Source organism: Lolium rigidum, chromosome 5, assembly GCF_022539505.1.
Source record: "Lolium rigidum isolate FL_2022 chromosome 5, APGP_CSIRO_Lrig_0.1, whole genome shotgun sequence".
NCBI lineage: Eukaryota > Viridiplantae > Streptophyta > Magnoliopsida > Poales > Poaceae > Lolium > Lolium rigidum.
In genome coordinates this window covers 194,220,366-194,234,600 of record NC_061512.1, presented here as the reverse complement: position 1 = coordinate 194,234,600, position 14,235 = coordinate 194,220,366, and the positions used below count along the sequence as shown (strand labels likewise).

General features: G+C 49.6%; 1 pseudogene; it reads left to right on the top strand.

The window, feature by feature from the left end:
* The first annotated feature begins 7,368 nt into the window (after positions 1–7,368).
* Positions 7,369–12,595, top strand: LOC124656902 (annotated as a pseudogene).
* Positions 12,596–14,235: the final 1,640 nt, after the last annotated feature.

Below are 14,235 nucleotides of genomic sequence, written 5' to 3'. Positions count from 1 at the left end.
CTACTCCCATCTCGTTCTCCCTTGCCATGTTATGTCCCTGGTCGAGGGGCTGTCAGTCCCCGTCGCTGTGAGATCGTCCAGCCGCTCCTGGACTCCCCGGCACCCTGCGCGCGCGCTGCTTCTCATGTGCGCTTCCGCGTTGTCGCCACCGTGTTGTAGGTCGCCGGCGTATTGTCGTCGGGGAGAGATTTTGCCTTTCCTGACGAATGGCAGTCACAAGCACAAGCACACGCACCTACAATAAGAATGCTAGCTAGCCGGATCGATTGATTTGGAGCTAATACTAGTCCTCACGGAAAACACACATCAATCGACAGATTAGCTGCTTGGGTACAACTCCGCCGCCGCGTTTTAGCACGTCGGCGCCTGGTCTGCTCTGTTGGGTCTCCTCTGCTTAGGGATAGAGCAGGAGAAATGAGACACGCATCAGAAGATTGAGGGGGCTTTCTGCAAATAAAATTATTTGGACCAGTCAAAGTATTACCACATCGACTGACAAATGGGGTCGGCAGTTTGCCACATCATCAAATACATTGTGTCATCTCCACCAGTGACCGTCTATGAGCCACAAAGTCGTCTTTAATGACCGTAAATACGTATTCTCTGAGTACAGTGACCTAATTGAACTCCGCTGACAAGTTCGAGTACCCACCGTGTATTTTACTCTATATTAAGACCTTCATAAAGGACGGTGCTAATGCTGCTTCCTCGGCTGAGCCAGGAATAGCAACTGTATCGACGAAACACCCAAACAAGGACGCGTCAATTTCATAATGGAGTGGTACTTCAATATTCTGGTGATATGATATGATCTTCAGAAAAACAAGAAATCTGACATTAAAAATATCAATTTTCAAGTAATTATTAGTACTACCTCTGACCAAAAACAAAGTGTCCTATTTTTAGACAGAGAGTAATTAAAATGAATTTCTGTAAATTGAAATATTTTGATTCGGTGAGGCTAAAGACGAGGCCGTCCACTATGCTGAACTTTTTAGCTGTGGGCAAAACCAGTTTTCTATCAGATATTTAGGCATTTCGATACATTATCAAAGACTAACCAATACTTAATGAAAACATGTTGAAGAGAGGTTACCAAACAGATTAAGTACTCCCTCGGTCTCATAAAAACATGTGTAAGATTTATTTAAATTTAATTGTATCTAGACATTAAATAGCATCTAAATATATTCAAATTTTGATAAATCTCACACATGTTTCATGAGATGGAGCGAGTAGTTGGAAAGAAAAACTACTATCTCTCGGTGAAAGATTAGTTCTTATTAATTCGGTAGTAAGTGATATGGTGTTGTATATGACTTTGTTCTTCCATCTACCTAAAGAACTTTTGCATCGGTTGGAATATTTCGATCAAGATTCGTTTGGCAAGGCGACAATGAGAAAAAAAAATGACTGACTAAGTGAAATGTAGTTTGCCATCGTAAAGATCAAGAAGGACTTGTATCCTTGATTTTGAAGTCAAGAACAAAGCTCTTTTAGATAAATGGTTGTTTAAACTTCTCGCTAAAGATGGGGTGTGACAGACTCTTCAAAAAAAGTACATAGGCACACATGCATTGTCTTAAATTTATTGAGAGTTGGGGACTCGCAATATTCTAGGTTGACCTAATAGCACAAAGGAATATTTCTTCCTATATAATTTGTTCATAATTAAGGATGACTCGAAAATTAGGTTTTAGGAGGATAAGTGGTTCAATAACGCTACACTCAGAGAACAATATCCAGCTCTATACAACATTGTTTGTCACAAGAATGGTACAATTGCTTAAGTATTGAAGTCCTCCCTAGCAAATGTGATGTTTACAAGAGATCTAGTTGGTCATAAGCTGGCATCATGGAATATTTTGCTGCATCGTTTGACTTTGGTCAAGTTGTCTCAAGGGACTGACGAAGTGGTAAATTCTCGGTGTACTCCATGTATAGAGCATTAATCTATACCTAATAATAAAGGAGCTAAGGTTTCTGCCAAAATTTTCGTCCAACTTTTCGTTGGACCGTTTTGCCCTTCCACCAAATCGCATAATACAACAAACTGCCATGGTACCTGTTCGGGTGTTCTGTTTCGCGCTAGCCTTTGCTATCCATCACGCCGCAGGGCCATACCTATGTAAAACAATGGGCCGCAAGCCATATTCGCCCCGTCCAATCCAAATGCCCTGTCCAATTGCTGCATTAGCTCTGACATGCCAAAATTTGTGTTTAATAGTCCCACCTCGCTCCATCGTAACAAAATCGGCTGATTTATATAGGTCAACTCTCCTGAAATCAACAAGCCGCCTCACTAAGATTGGATTGGATTCAGAACGAATTAAGGCAATAACCGAGCGCGGAAGCAAAGGACGGCGAGAGATGGAAAAGAACAAATAAGAAAACTGAGTGGAGCACGAGCGGAGCGATGAACTGCGGTCTCGAGCAAGAAGGCTTGAAGGGGGAAGGCGGCGCTCGGCTGGGCGGAGACAGGCTCGACCGGTGAACGGCGACGTTGCGTGATGCAGAGAAGGACAACGGTGTGGTGGTGGCCGGCCGGAAGGGGAGAAGGCCAGCGCTCGGGTTGACAAGGAAGAGGATTGGAGGAAGGAGCGGACGAGTGTGGGACTTGATCGCGTTTAATAATTGGAGGCAGGGGGTGTGTTTGTTAAACTGACATGGGGTGCGATGGTGGGTGGTCTGACACTCTGATTTGGGCCGAAGGAGGTGGTGGCCGCTTGAGTACTTGCACGTCGTTCCTTCCTTATCATTTATTGTTTCTTGGCGCCAGCTTATTTATCAGTTCTCTATTTTTTAACTGCTTTCAAAATAAAAAATTGTAACAAATTTAAAAACTAAACAAAAATAAAAAATCCGTTAAATTCTATTTCCAAAAAAAATGAAATTCGAAAAAAATCAAAATTTGAACAATATTCAAAATCCAAAAAAAATTGAACGTTTTCACAACATTTTTCAAATCTAAATAGTGTTTAGCATGGACATTTTGAAAATCTAAAAAAAATAAAAATTGAATTTTCCATAAAACTATACTTTTAAAAAAGCTCAACATTTTAAACAAAATCAAAAACGAAAAAACCGGAAGAAACGAATGAAACAAAAACCCGGCCAAACTTTACAAAATCGGACCACAACAGAGAAAAAACCGTATGCGAAAAAAACAAAAGCGCTAACTGGGCCCAACCCAAGCGCTCGCGACGGTGCGCGGCGCGGCGTATAGATTTTTAACTCTCGGATCTGTCCCGTTGAAGGCCATTTGGTTTGACAAAACATTTTCTATTTGTTAAAAACAAAAAAAAAAGGATGGATTTTTTAAATACAAATAAAAAGCAGGGGATAATATTGGCAACAAAGCATGAAAAGGCCGATAGTAGAGGAGATGGTGGCGGCGTGGCGAGCGATGGCCGGGACGATGAAGCCGAGGAAGAGAGGAATCACGCGACCTGCGGCACATCAGGAGGAACTGGCCGGTATCGCGAAGCTCAAGCTAGCGCCATGGAGCGATGAGGTGGCGGCGGGAGGAAGAATATCGTGAGAGAGAGGGAGGACGGCCTTGCGCGCGAGTCGAGAGGTATAACACACGGATATAAACATATGAAAATACATAACCTTTGATTTAATATGACACCGTAGCAACGCACGGGCTTTGTGCTAGTAAAGCTAAAACATGTAACATATAATTTTGGAAAAAAGAAGATTCTTTTAAAATCTACGGTTTTCGTAAGGGAGTAATACTCACCAAAGATAACCTTATAAAACACAATTAACACACAGTATAGAGTTTGTATTATGTAACCATGGCCAGACAATTAATCATTTATTCTTCATGTGGAAGATTTGCTATATCTATATGGTTGGCCATCGAAGTAGGTTCTAACATATATTCTTCACCTAGCATTGCTAATATTTTTAGCAATTGGCTAAATGGTGTGGATCATAGGTTTATAAAGTACTTATTATGGTGGGAGCATTTGCCTCTCGTGCAGGTTATCGGTCAGCGCACAACTTTGCTGGTTTCACAATCATTTCTACAACGTGTGGAGAATCACAACCTGCTTATGAAGGTTCCTACATGGTTGAAACGACGGGGGATATCTTTATCGATCATAGATGGTAACGTTATTTTCGGATCGATCCTCAATGGCCTTAGGCGCATATACATCTTCTATGATGATTACTTTTTTTTTATTCGCATGTATTAGAGTGGTAGTGCCTATTCTAGTTATGCAGAGATCATGTTTAATGCTTAAACCCTTAAAAGTGTTAAATCGCTTTTTTATGGAAAAAGGATTTGAGCGAGTGATAATTCCTTGTATACGTGTCGCATCATTCGATCAATGACTACATGCTGCCGTTGGAACGACAGAGGTGCAAGGAATTGAATCGCTTCCATATGTTGGCACATCCGATGGAGCTGGACTCCATTAATAAGAGCAGCTAAGGAAAGATGAGGGAGGCATCTGTCTAATCAAATGGCTGCCGAATTTGCGACCGCACGGCCCGGCTCTTTCGAATCACCCCACCGGCGGTGGCAATCTATTTGGTGCGGGGGCGCCGTCGACGGAGTCGGTTTCTGCCCCGTGCGAGCCTAGCAAAAGCATCTGTGTTGTCGCCCAAGGAAAGAATCGCACGGTGGGAAAGGATCTTTGGCAAGGAAAGTTCAATTTACAGGTAAGGAAAGGTAGACGACGATGGAGGTAAACAAAATGCAGGCCGTCTGTTGCTGGTTCGGCCGAGTCAGCCTCCACATCGACCAACCCAGCAAAAAAAAAAAATCATCTAGCGGACCGGTATATTTTGGATCCTAAAAATGACCGCACGCGTTTGTTTGCATCTAGTTGGGGACGTGGAAATGGTCGTCGGGCCACCATTGTCTGTTTGAGTCTCGTCGTTCCCCAAGCGGCCTGACGCATTCTAACCGGGCAGGTTGGCCATCTTTTCTAACCAAGTTGATAAGTTCTAGCACCAATTTAAGACATATTTAGGCCATTCAAACCACGGCATCAGTTCCACCAAACACAGCTAATGTAGTTCATTACACAGTGGACATAGTACATTATGAAATTAAACAAAAGTGGCACAAGAGAGTCAAGAGCAGGAAAGGGTATAAGAAGACCATAGTGTGCACGATGGACGGGTGATCATGCGTCATGTTGGCAGATCTCGGCTCACTTCTTCTCAAATCACGTGCGCTGGTCGGCATCCATGTTGGTCAAGTCAGCGAGCATGATCCTATTGTATGGGCATCAAGCCAAAATCGGAGGCCAATGTCTGGGAACTTAACGAGCTCACCGAAGAAGCCTACAGAGTCGGAAGAGCATTGGCGACAACCTCTCTTTCTTCGCGAGGAGCATGGACTCAGCCATGGTGGCAGACGACAGCCTCACATGCGCGTTGGCGATCGCTTGCATATGACAGGCAAGCGTGGTGGCGGTCACTTTGATGGCACTGCCATGGCCCGCCCTGCCTAAAAACATTTTTCCTTCTACCAGTGATTATTCAGTAGTAATACATAATTAGTTATGTCCAACCCAACTGTTATGTACTCGTCGTGTCGAAAGCGACCGCCGCGGGGGCGGTTTCGTCGACGGCAGGTTCCTCAGTTTGCAAGGCGGAGACGACCTCCATGGCTAGGTAGGGTTTGTGCCTCCGCCTGAATATGACTTTTGGAAGTGGTGGGAGTGGAAGTTGCTTATGTGCCACTGGCAGGCGAACCATGTAGGAAGCATTATCCGTGTCGACGCATTTCGACCTCTAATTTGGGTCGCGTTTACGTCCCCAAAGTTAGACCGTACATTTTGCGTCGGGCCACTCGGTTAGGGTGCATACCTATTTTTTATCTACGCTGATTCGCTATGTTTACATCGGGCCCCTTGGGCGCTGTCATTGGAGATGCCCAAAGGCCATCTCCAACGCGGCGACCCATGTCCCGCCCGCGCGTCCAGATGGATCGTGTTGGACAAAATCGCGTCCCAACGCCGCGACGCATCCCAAAAGCGGATGGCCGCCGTGTCCGGGACGATCCAACCCTGGCCCAAATTTGGACTAGGTTTGCGTGGATGTGAATGGCACGTGGCGTCCTCCCGCGTCCGCCTGCTCGCATCCCAGGCCCACCTGTCGGTGCCCGCGTCCTACTAAATGTGGAGTGGGAGGCGGACTGTCCCTATTCAGTCTGTACTCACACCCCACTCCCCACGCACGCTAGCTCGAGCTTCCGCGCCGCCATGGCCCCGAAGCGCGAGTTCGAGCCTAGCGCGAATGATCACAAGGCCGGCAACAGCCGACAAGATGCGCGAGTGGATCTACGCCACCGTCGTGATGGCGCAGATCTTCTGGGAGGCTGGTGTACCAATGTTGTAGGGCGACGTGCACCTCCACTACGGCTGGACCTGAGCCCAGATCGGGTTCCGGTGCCGCCGATCCCGGCCATTGGCTGCGCCCGCCTGGTGGAGATCCAGCGGCGGCGCGCAACTGACGACGGATCTTTGGGAGGACCCCACCTATAGCGACAAGAGTTCATACTGGGACCTGTGGTTCGGGGTGGAGCACGCTGCACGTCGGCGCACCTGCTTCACCTTGTGGATGGGGAGACCTCGCGCGCAGCCGCGCTCGGTGGTGAGGAGGGCAGGCAGCCGCTCACGGTGGCGAGGAGGGCGCGGCCATCCAAATGACCATAACCGCGTCTAATTTAGGTCGCCGTGTTGAAGATCGACATAAGACACTAAGAAAAGAATAGCACGAAAGGAAGGATCTTTGAGAATGAAAGTTTAATTTACAGCCTTACATGTAAGGGAAGGAAATGCTGCCGGAGGGTAACAAAAGCATACCATCTGTTGCCGTTTAGTCCGATTCATCCTCCACATTGACCAACCTAGCTATAGCTAACCCCTACCTGGCCACGCCCGGTCGCACGCGAAACAGACCCCCCACCCGTCCGTCCCCCCAACTCTCGGCCGCCGATAAAACCCCGAGCGCCGCCCGTCCGATCGTTTGGGTCTCCGTCACGTCGAGTTTTTGGTGCGAGCTCCCGTTCGCACCTGCCTAGCCAGCCACGCGGCCGGGTCTTCCTCCAGAAGCCGCAGCGTCCCCGCGTCGTCCCGTCGCCGTCGCACCGCGGCTGCCCCGTCCAAATCGCTCCGCCCCTTTCCCTCCCCCTCCTCCCTAGAAAGTTTACTCCTCCTTCCTCGTATCGTCCCTCTCGTCTCCACTGCCCGATCGGTCGGTACGACGGGCCGCTGCCGCGTTGTTTTCCTCGCCTGCTGGCCGCCCGCGACCGCGCCGTGCAAAGGACGGCACAGGATCAGCCGTAGCTGCTCCTACCTAGGCTGCTATGCTGGCTTGGAAGCCCAACTAGCAGCGGCCATGGACGTCGTCGGGGAAGGAGCGCGCGCCGCCGCGGCGGGCGCCGGGTTCATGCAGTCGGTCGTGGGCTTCTCCGCCGCCTCCACGCCCCTCCTCTTCTGGCTCCTCACCGTCGCGCTCGTCGCCGCCATCCACGTCGCCTCCGCATACATGTCCCCCTCCTCCTCCTCCTCCTCCTCCCCAAGGTAATCAATCAATCACGCGCCTCGAATTCCCGTGCGCTTCGCGTTCTCAATTCCCGATCGCTCGGTGATTCTCCTGGTTTTTTTTTCGTGTCAGCAGCGACGATGAAAGGAGAACGACGGAGACGACGAGGCCGCGCCGCCGCCGCGGCTTCGCGGCCGGCGAGCTGGAGGAGGAGCCGGACAGGCACGACGACAGGGTCCTGCAGATGATGCGCAGCTTCAGCTTCGTGCATGCCAGCGAGGAGGACTTCGTCGACGGCATGGCCGCGTACGGACGCGCTTTCGACGACGCGCCGGCGCACCCCGAGCCGGTGGTGCCGCGGGCCGCGCCGCCGCCGGAACCGGCGGCTCCGGACTCGCCGCCTGCCCTCAGCTTCAGCTTTCGGAATCAGGTGCCGGAGATTCCGGGAGTGGCTCCCGTGGTTGTTTCGAGAGCGGTGCCGGTTCAAGTGGAACAGCCCAAGGAGAAGGAATCGCCAGTTCCGTTTGTTACGGTGGCCAAGCACGAGCGCGAAGCAGAGGAAACAGAGGTTCTGATGGAAGACGAAGATGAGCGAAGCAGAGAGGCTATGGAGACCGAGCCGAAGATCGTTCCGGTCACGCACAACTACCGCTTCCTCACGGAGCGGGACTTCCGCGGCTTCGTCAGGGAGCCGGAGACCATGACGGTGCGCGTGCAGGAGTCCTTCGCGCCGCCGCCGCCGCCACCGGCAGCCGCGGTAGCGCAGCACGAGGAGCGACGAGTGGTCGACGGCGCGTCCCGCCGCGGCGGCAGCTTCGTCACGACGAGCGACTTCCAGCTCCAGCCGGCGATCAAGCCCGAGGAGCGAAGGGTGGTCGACGGGGCCTCGCGGCGCGGTGGCTTCGTAACAGAGAGCGACATCCAGCTCCAGCCGGCGATCAAGCCCGTCGCGCGCGACACCGTGGTGGCGTCGCCGAGGAAGAGGGCGCCGTCGCGGAGGCGCAGGCCGGCGAGGTCCCCGTCCGTGTTGTCCAGGGGCAGCGCCGTGAGCGGCGGGAGGACGTCCGGGTTCTCCGGCTTCGGCGGCGGCGACTCTGACTCTGACTCGAGCGCCAGCGACGACGGGTACTCGGTGCGGGACCTCGTCGTCGACTCGGACAGCGACTGGTTCGTCTCGGAGAAGGACTTCCCCGCGGCGGCGGCGGCGGCGCACGACGCCGCCATCCTCCGGAGCTACAGGGCCAAGGTGCTCGGGGCCATGGAGTCGGTGGCGGAGGCGGACGCGCTGGAGCGGTCGTTCCGGGAGTCGGCGCCCGCGGTGTCGCCGGCGTCGCTCGCCCACGCCTCGCCGGACAGCGTCAAGTGTCCTGCGGACATGTGGTCCCGGAGCCCTTCGCCGGACGCCGAGTACAGAGAGGAGGAGGAGAAGCTTGCTCGAGTAGCCGCGGAGGAGGACAAGGGGAGCTGCATCGACATGAGCAGCGACGACGACGACGAGGACTGGGACGAGCGCTCCTCGGGCAGCAGGAAGATGGTCGCGGCGGCGCCCGTGTACGACGCTGATTCCGCTGCGGAGGACGGCTTGGAGCATTCAGAGAAGGAAATCATCACCATTAATGATCATTCATACGAGGCCGTTTCTTCTGATGCTAAGAGCAGTCCAGAGGCAGCCACTGACAGAGAATTGGTTGTTTCGTCTCATCAAGGACTCCATGATACTAGGAGGAGCCCAGCGCCATCAGAGAGGGAACTTGATCATTCATCTGAGCTTGTTCCTGTCGATAGGGAAGAATCGGGCAGTACAGATGATCACTCAGAGGCATCGGTTTCTGACGGCAAGAGAAGCCGACAGCAGTCGGAGCATGCATTTGTCGGGACAGAAGGTCACTCACATGAACTTGTATCTAATAATGCCTGGAAAGAAATTGCCGGTGGAGAAGAAGAAGCAGGTGAAGTTGCATATGATTTTAAGAGAAGCCCACAGCATTCGGAGCATGGATTTGTCGGCACAGAAGGTCACTCACATGAACTTATATCTGATGTCTGGAAAGGAATCGCCGGAGGAGAAGAAGAAGCAGGTGAAGTTTCCTATGATTTTAAGAGAAGCCCACAGCATTCGGGGCATGAACTTGTCGGTACAGAAGGTCATTCACATGAACTCATATCTGATGCCTGGAAACGAATCGCCGGCGGAGAAGAAGAAGCAGGTGAAGTTGCTTATGATTTTATTAAGAGAAGACCTGGGCCTTCAGAGAAAGAGTTCGTGAGCAGAAATGCTCATTCAGGCGAATTCGATTCCGATGATCGGAAAGCAATTGTCCACACAAATCATCAGTCATATGCAGTAGGTTCTGACGATCATAGCATCCCAGAGCATTCAGAGCAAGAGTTCAGAGAAAATGAACAGGCCTGTGCAGATGATTATCCTGGCAAATCCCCTCGGCACGTCCACTTTTCAGTTACAGAGAAGGCCAAGTCGCTGGACGAGGACGACGATCTGGAAGACAAGCGCAAGGACTTGACAGAGGAGGAGGAGGACGAGTTGGAGTCGCTGTGGGAGCACCAGGACCTGATAGAGCAGCTCAAGCTGGAGCTGAAGAAGGTTCGGTCAGTCGGGCTGCCGACCATCCTGGAGGAGTCGGAGTCGCCAAAGGCGCCCATGGAGGACCTCAAGCCATGGAGGATCGACGCCAAGTTCTTGCGCGAGGACCCGATGGATGAGCTCAACAAGTTCTTCAAGAGTTACAGGGAGAGGATGAGGAAGTTTGACATACTCTGCTACCAGAAGATGTACGCTATAGGTATGTCTGATTTCGCTATACTGTTTATTTAAAGTCATCTTTGATTCTAGTATTTTACGCCAATTTCACAGATTTTCTGAAAAGAAAATTTAGGCTACTTTAGGTATTTGATGGTCTAGCGTTCAATTGGTTGATCACAAACACAGGTAGTTTTCGCCATAAAAGTGATTCTTTCTTAGAAAAAAATCGCGGGTAGTAAATGTTTATTGTGTTCTTCAATACATACTATTAATAGAATTAACCTATTAATAAAGCACAGATATTTCACCCATGAGTTTAGGGCAATATAATAATAAATATTATGTTCCTAGACATCCTTTTTGTGACGAACAATCAATGTAATCTTAACAAACATAAGATTTCAATTTTGAACCAAAATGCTAGGATTGAAATCTATTGAAATTGATCAGCAGAAGGAATATTTTTCAAATTTTTGATTCAAAATTAAGCAATACTGAAAACTTGAATATTGGATAGTTCAATTTTGAAGAGGCCGTATATAGTTATATTTAGGTATGAAACTATTCAGTTGTTATTTCAATCTTGGTTGGATGTGAACTTATTCTTTTTAAGGGAGTGATTAGTAAGAAATGCAGGGAAGTAACAGCCGCAGGGAATTATCTGCATAGAGTTATATATGCAACGCGTATTCAAAGCATTATATTCCTTCTCTTCAAAGCTATTGTAACGGTCAGATATGAATTTGGACCAAAAGTATCTCCATCATTTAATGACCCAGATTCAATATTATCTTTCCTTGAGAGAGATAACATGGTGCACTGTAAAGGGTTAAATATGTTCCTGAATTGGCTGTTCAACCTGGGACGAACGATGAACTGCATGTCTTTAGGATTGATAAAGGACTGCTAAAACGCTATTCACACTGCCTGCAACTTTTGTATCAACCAAGCCTTGCATCTACCTTTATAAAGCTGTTTAACGACTGATGCAGCTCTGTCTTGCTTTAACTAGCGTATCTGGCCCAGCTGAACATGCCCCAAGAAATGGATTAATTACCTTTTATCTTCCTTTGACGTACTGAATTTCACTGCAGATTTTCTTCAGCTCAGAGGTCCCCAACAAACAGCAAACTCTGTAAAGACCATCTCACCGACGGTGGCATCCATCCTGTCACACAATTTCCGATCATCTCGCCGGAGATCACCCGAGGACTCGTCGGAGCGGTTACTCAAGGAGCTCCGGTACGACTTGGAGACGGTCTATGTCGGGCAGATGTGCCTGTCATGGGAGTTCCTCCGGTGGCAGTACGAGCAAGCCCGCGACCTGCCGGAATCCGACCCTTACCACAGCCACCAGTACAACCAGGTGGCCGGGGAGTTCCAACAGTTTCAGGTGGTGGTGCAGAGGTTTGTGGAGGACGAGTCGTTCAAGGGCCCTAGGCTGCCGAACTACATCAACAACCGATGCGTCCTTCGCAGCCTCTTGCAAGTGCCAGTGATAAAAGGTTAGTGCCAAGATTCATGAACTTGGAAAGCCGACTAGGCCATGTTTATTTGTTTGCTGCTGTGTCTGAACTTGTTAGTCCTAATGTGAACTTTGGGTTGCAGAGGATAGCCTGAAGGATAGAATGGAGGACCAGCGCAAGGGGAACTTCGTCATAACGAGCGAGGAGCTGGAGTACGTCATGGAGGAGTCGATGCACATCTTGTGGGAGTTCATCAAGGCGGACAGAGCTGAGACACCGGCTACGTCGGTCCTGAAGGGCTTGTCGAGCCCCCACGTCGAGCTCCAGGACCCCTTGGACCATGATCTTATGATGCACATCCATGCCACGTTACAGAAGGTAAGGCTTACTTTACACAGTATTACCCGGCAAGGAGATGAATTGCTACAGTACCATCAAACTACCAGTAGTACTAGTTACATACATGAGCTGTGGCACTCAGTGTTGGAACTTGTGACGATGCAGAAAGAGAAGCGGCTGAAGGATCTGCTGAGGACGGGGAACTGCCTGGTGAAGAAGTTCAAGAAGCCCAAGGAGGACCGGTCGAACCAGAACCTCTTCTTCTCGCAGGTGGACATGCGGCTGGTGGCGCGGGTGCTGCGGATGCCGAGGATCACCAGCGAGCAGCTGCAGTGGTGCAGGGCGAAGCTGGACAAGATCATACTGGTAGAGAATAGGAGGATCCACAGGGAGGCTGCGTTTTTGTTGTTCCCCTGCTGAGAGTACATAACGTACATACACATATATCTGATTTTCTTCTTTTTCTCTCCATATAAAAGCAATCTTCACCATGTAATCCACGGCTTGTAGGTAATTCTTTCTCAGCAATCTACAGAAGTCGATAGTTATTGTAACTCGATAAACATGGCATAAACCACAGAGCATATGTATATAATTCTACTTACAGCCCCTAGAGGTAGCTGGAAAATAGTACAGTGCAATGAAGCCAAACAGATTGCCACTTCTGAAACCCAACTGTTCCTGCTTCTGTCGCCACATGCACGGCACGAGGCATGCTTGCCACTTCGATGGCATGGCTAGCTACTGATGCAGCGGTAACAGTTGTGTACTGAAAGAAAGCAGCAGAAGTAAGGTGTGCGCATACACGGCAGCTTTGGCCGGAGTGTGCCGCTTCTGGCAACAACAACAAAGAGTATTAATCGTAGTCTGTCACCTCTGGCCTCTGGGTGAACAGTTCTTGTGCTCTTTCGTTTGCCACATGAGGCATGTAATGGCGGCCTACCAACACAAGTAGTACTAAGCTAGGATCACTACCAGAAACAGAGCACTTTCATAACTCAGGAACTGGCCAGCTGATAAAGATGCAACCACTGCTGATAGTAGATCACGCTGGGTCTAACATCTGTACTGAACCTCTATATTGTGGTGGTTTCCTTACCACAAACCGGTGTGGGGTGGGTTGGGGAGCCCCTTTCATAAATTAAGTACGGACGAAAACATCTTTAGATTTTCTACTTTTCCGCCGAAATTTGACTGTTTCGTGTGAGGCAGCCCAATACAGGTAGGCACCACACAATTCAGTATCGTGACAATGATGGATCTGGGTGAGGAAGAGGCCACCACCAAGAGCTCCTAATGGCCGCAGCCCGAGCTAGCCCGAGCTTGTGGGCCGAGGCTCCATTATCGGCCGGCAGATGCAACAGCTTCACTATGTTGACTTGAAAACCTCCTTCTTCATTGGCATGATGAAAACCTCCGGCATCTTGCTAAATTTGCACGCATTGTGCGTAGGACTGCATCCTGCATGATAGATATTTATTGTACATACATCTTTACGGAAAATACTGAAGCATGTTCATTTGTTTCTGCGACAGTTATGCTGCCCAATGAGTTTGTTTTCTTACCCGGAACCACCCCATGAAACTCCACATCGTTGTGTTTGAGCTGAGTTTCCAACAGGTTCATCTTCTTCAAAGTTTTCATGTACATGATGTTCAAGCTAGCTCTACCATTCATAAGGCACTTGAAGAAATCGTATCCATCAATCATGGGGTTAAGTACCAAGGCATCGTGCTCCTTAGGGATCAGCTCCGGGTGATCTTTATGGGTCCAAGAGATGGGTTTTTCCGACCACTTCACGTACGGGGGTACTTGTGGTAGTGTGGCGGTTAAAGTCCGGAGAGCGGATTTTTCTTAGCTTTTGCCGTGGGCCTTCCAAGGAAAGTGTGATAAGTGGCCACGTTTTCTTGTCAAAGGGATTCTTGAATTTTCCTGCGGAGTTCCCCTTGGGTTCCTGTGGAGATTCATCATCATCCATGTCACTCGTTTCCTTAGCCTCTTCCTTCTGTTTGCTCCCTTTTTCACGCGGACGATTTTTCCGGATGCGCTTGTAGCCAGCCTTCAGATTCGCCTTGAGGTCATCGACGAACTTGCAGTTGTAGTTGGTGTGCGTTAACTTGCCATTGGCATCAAGATGAGCCAGACAAGGCATAT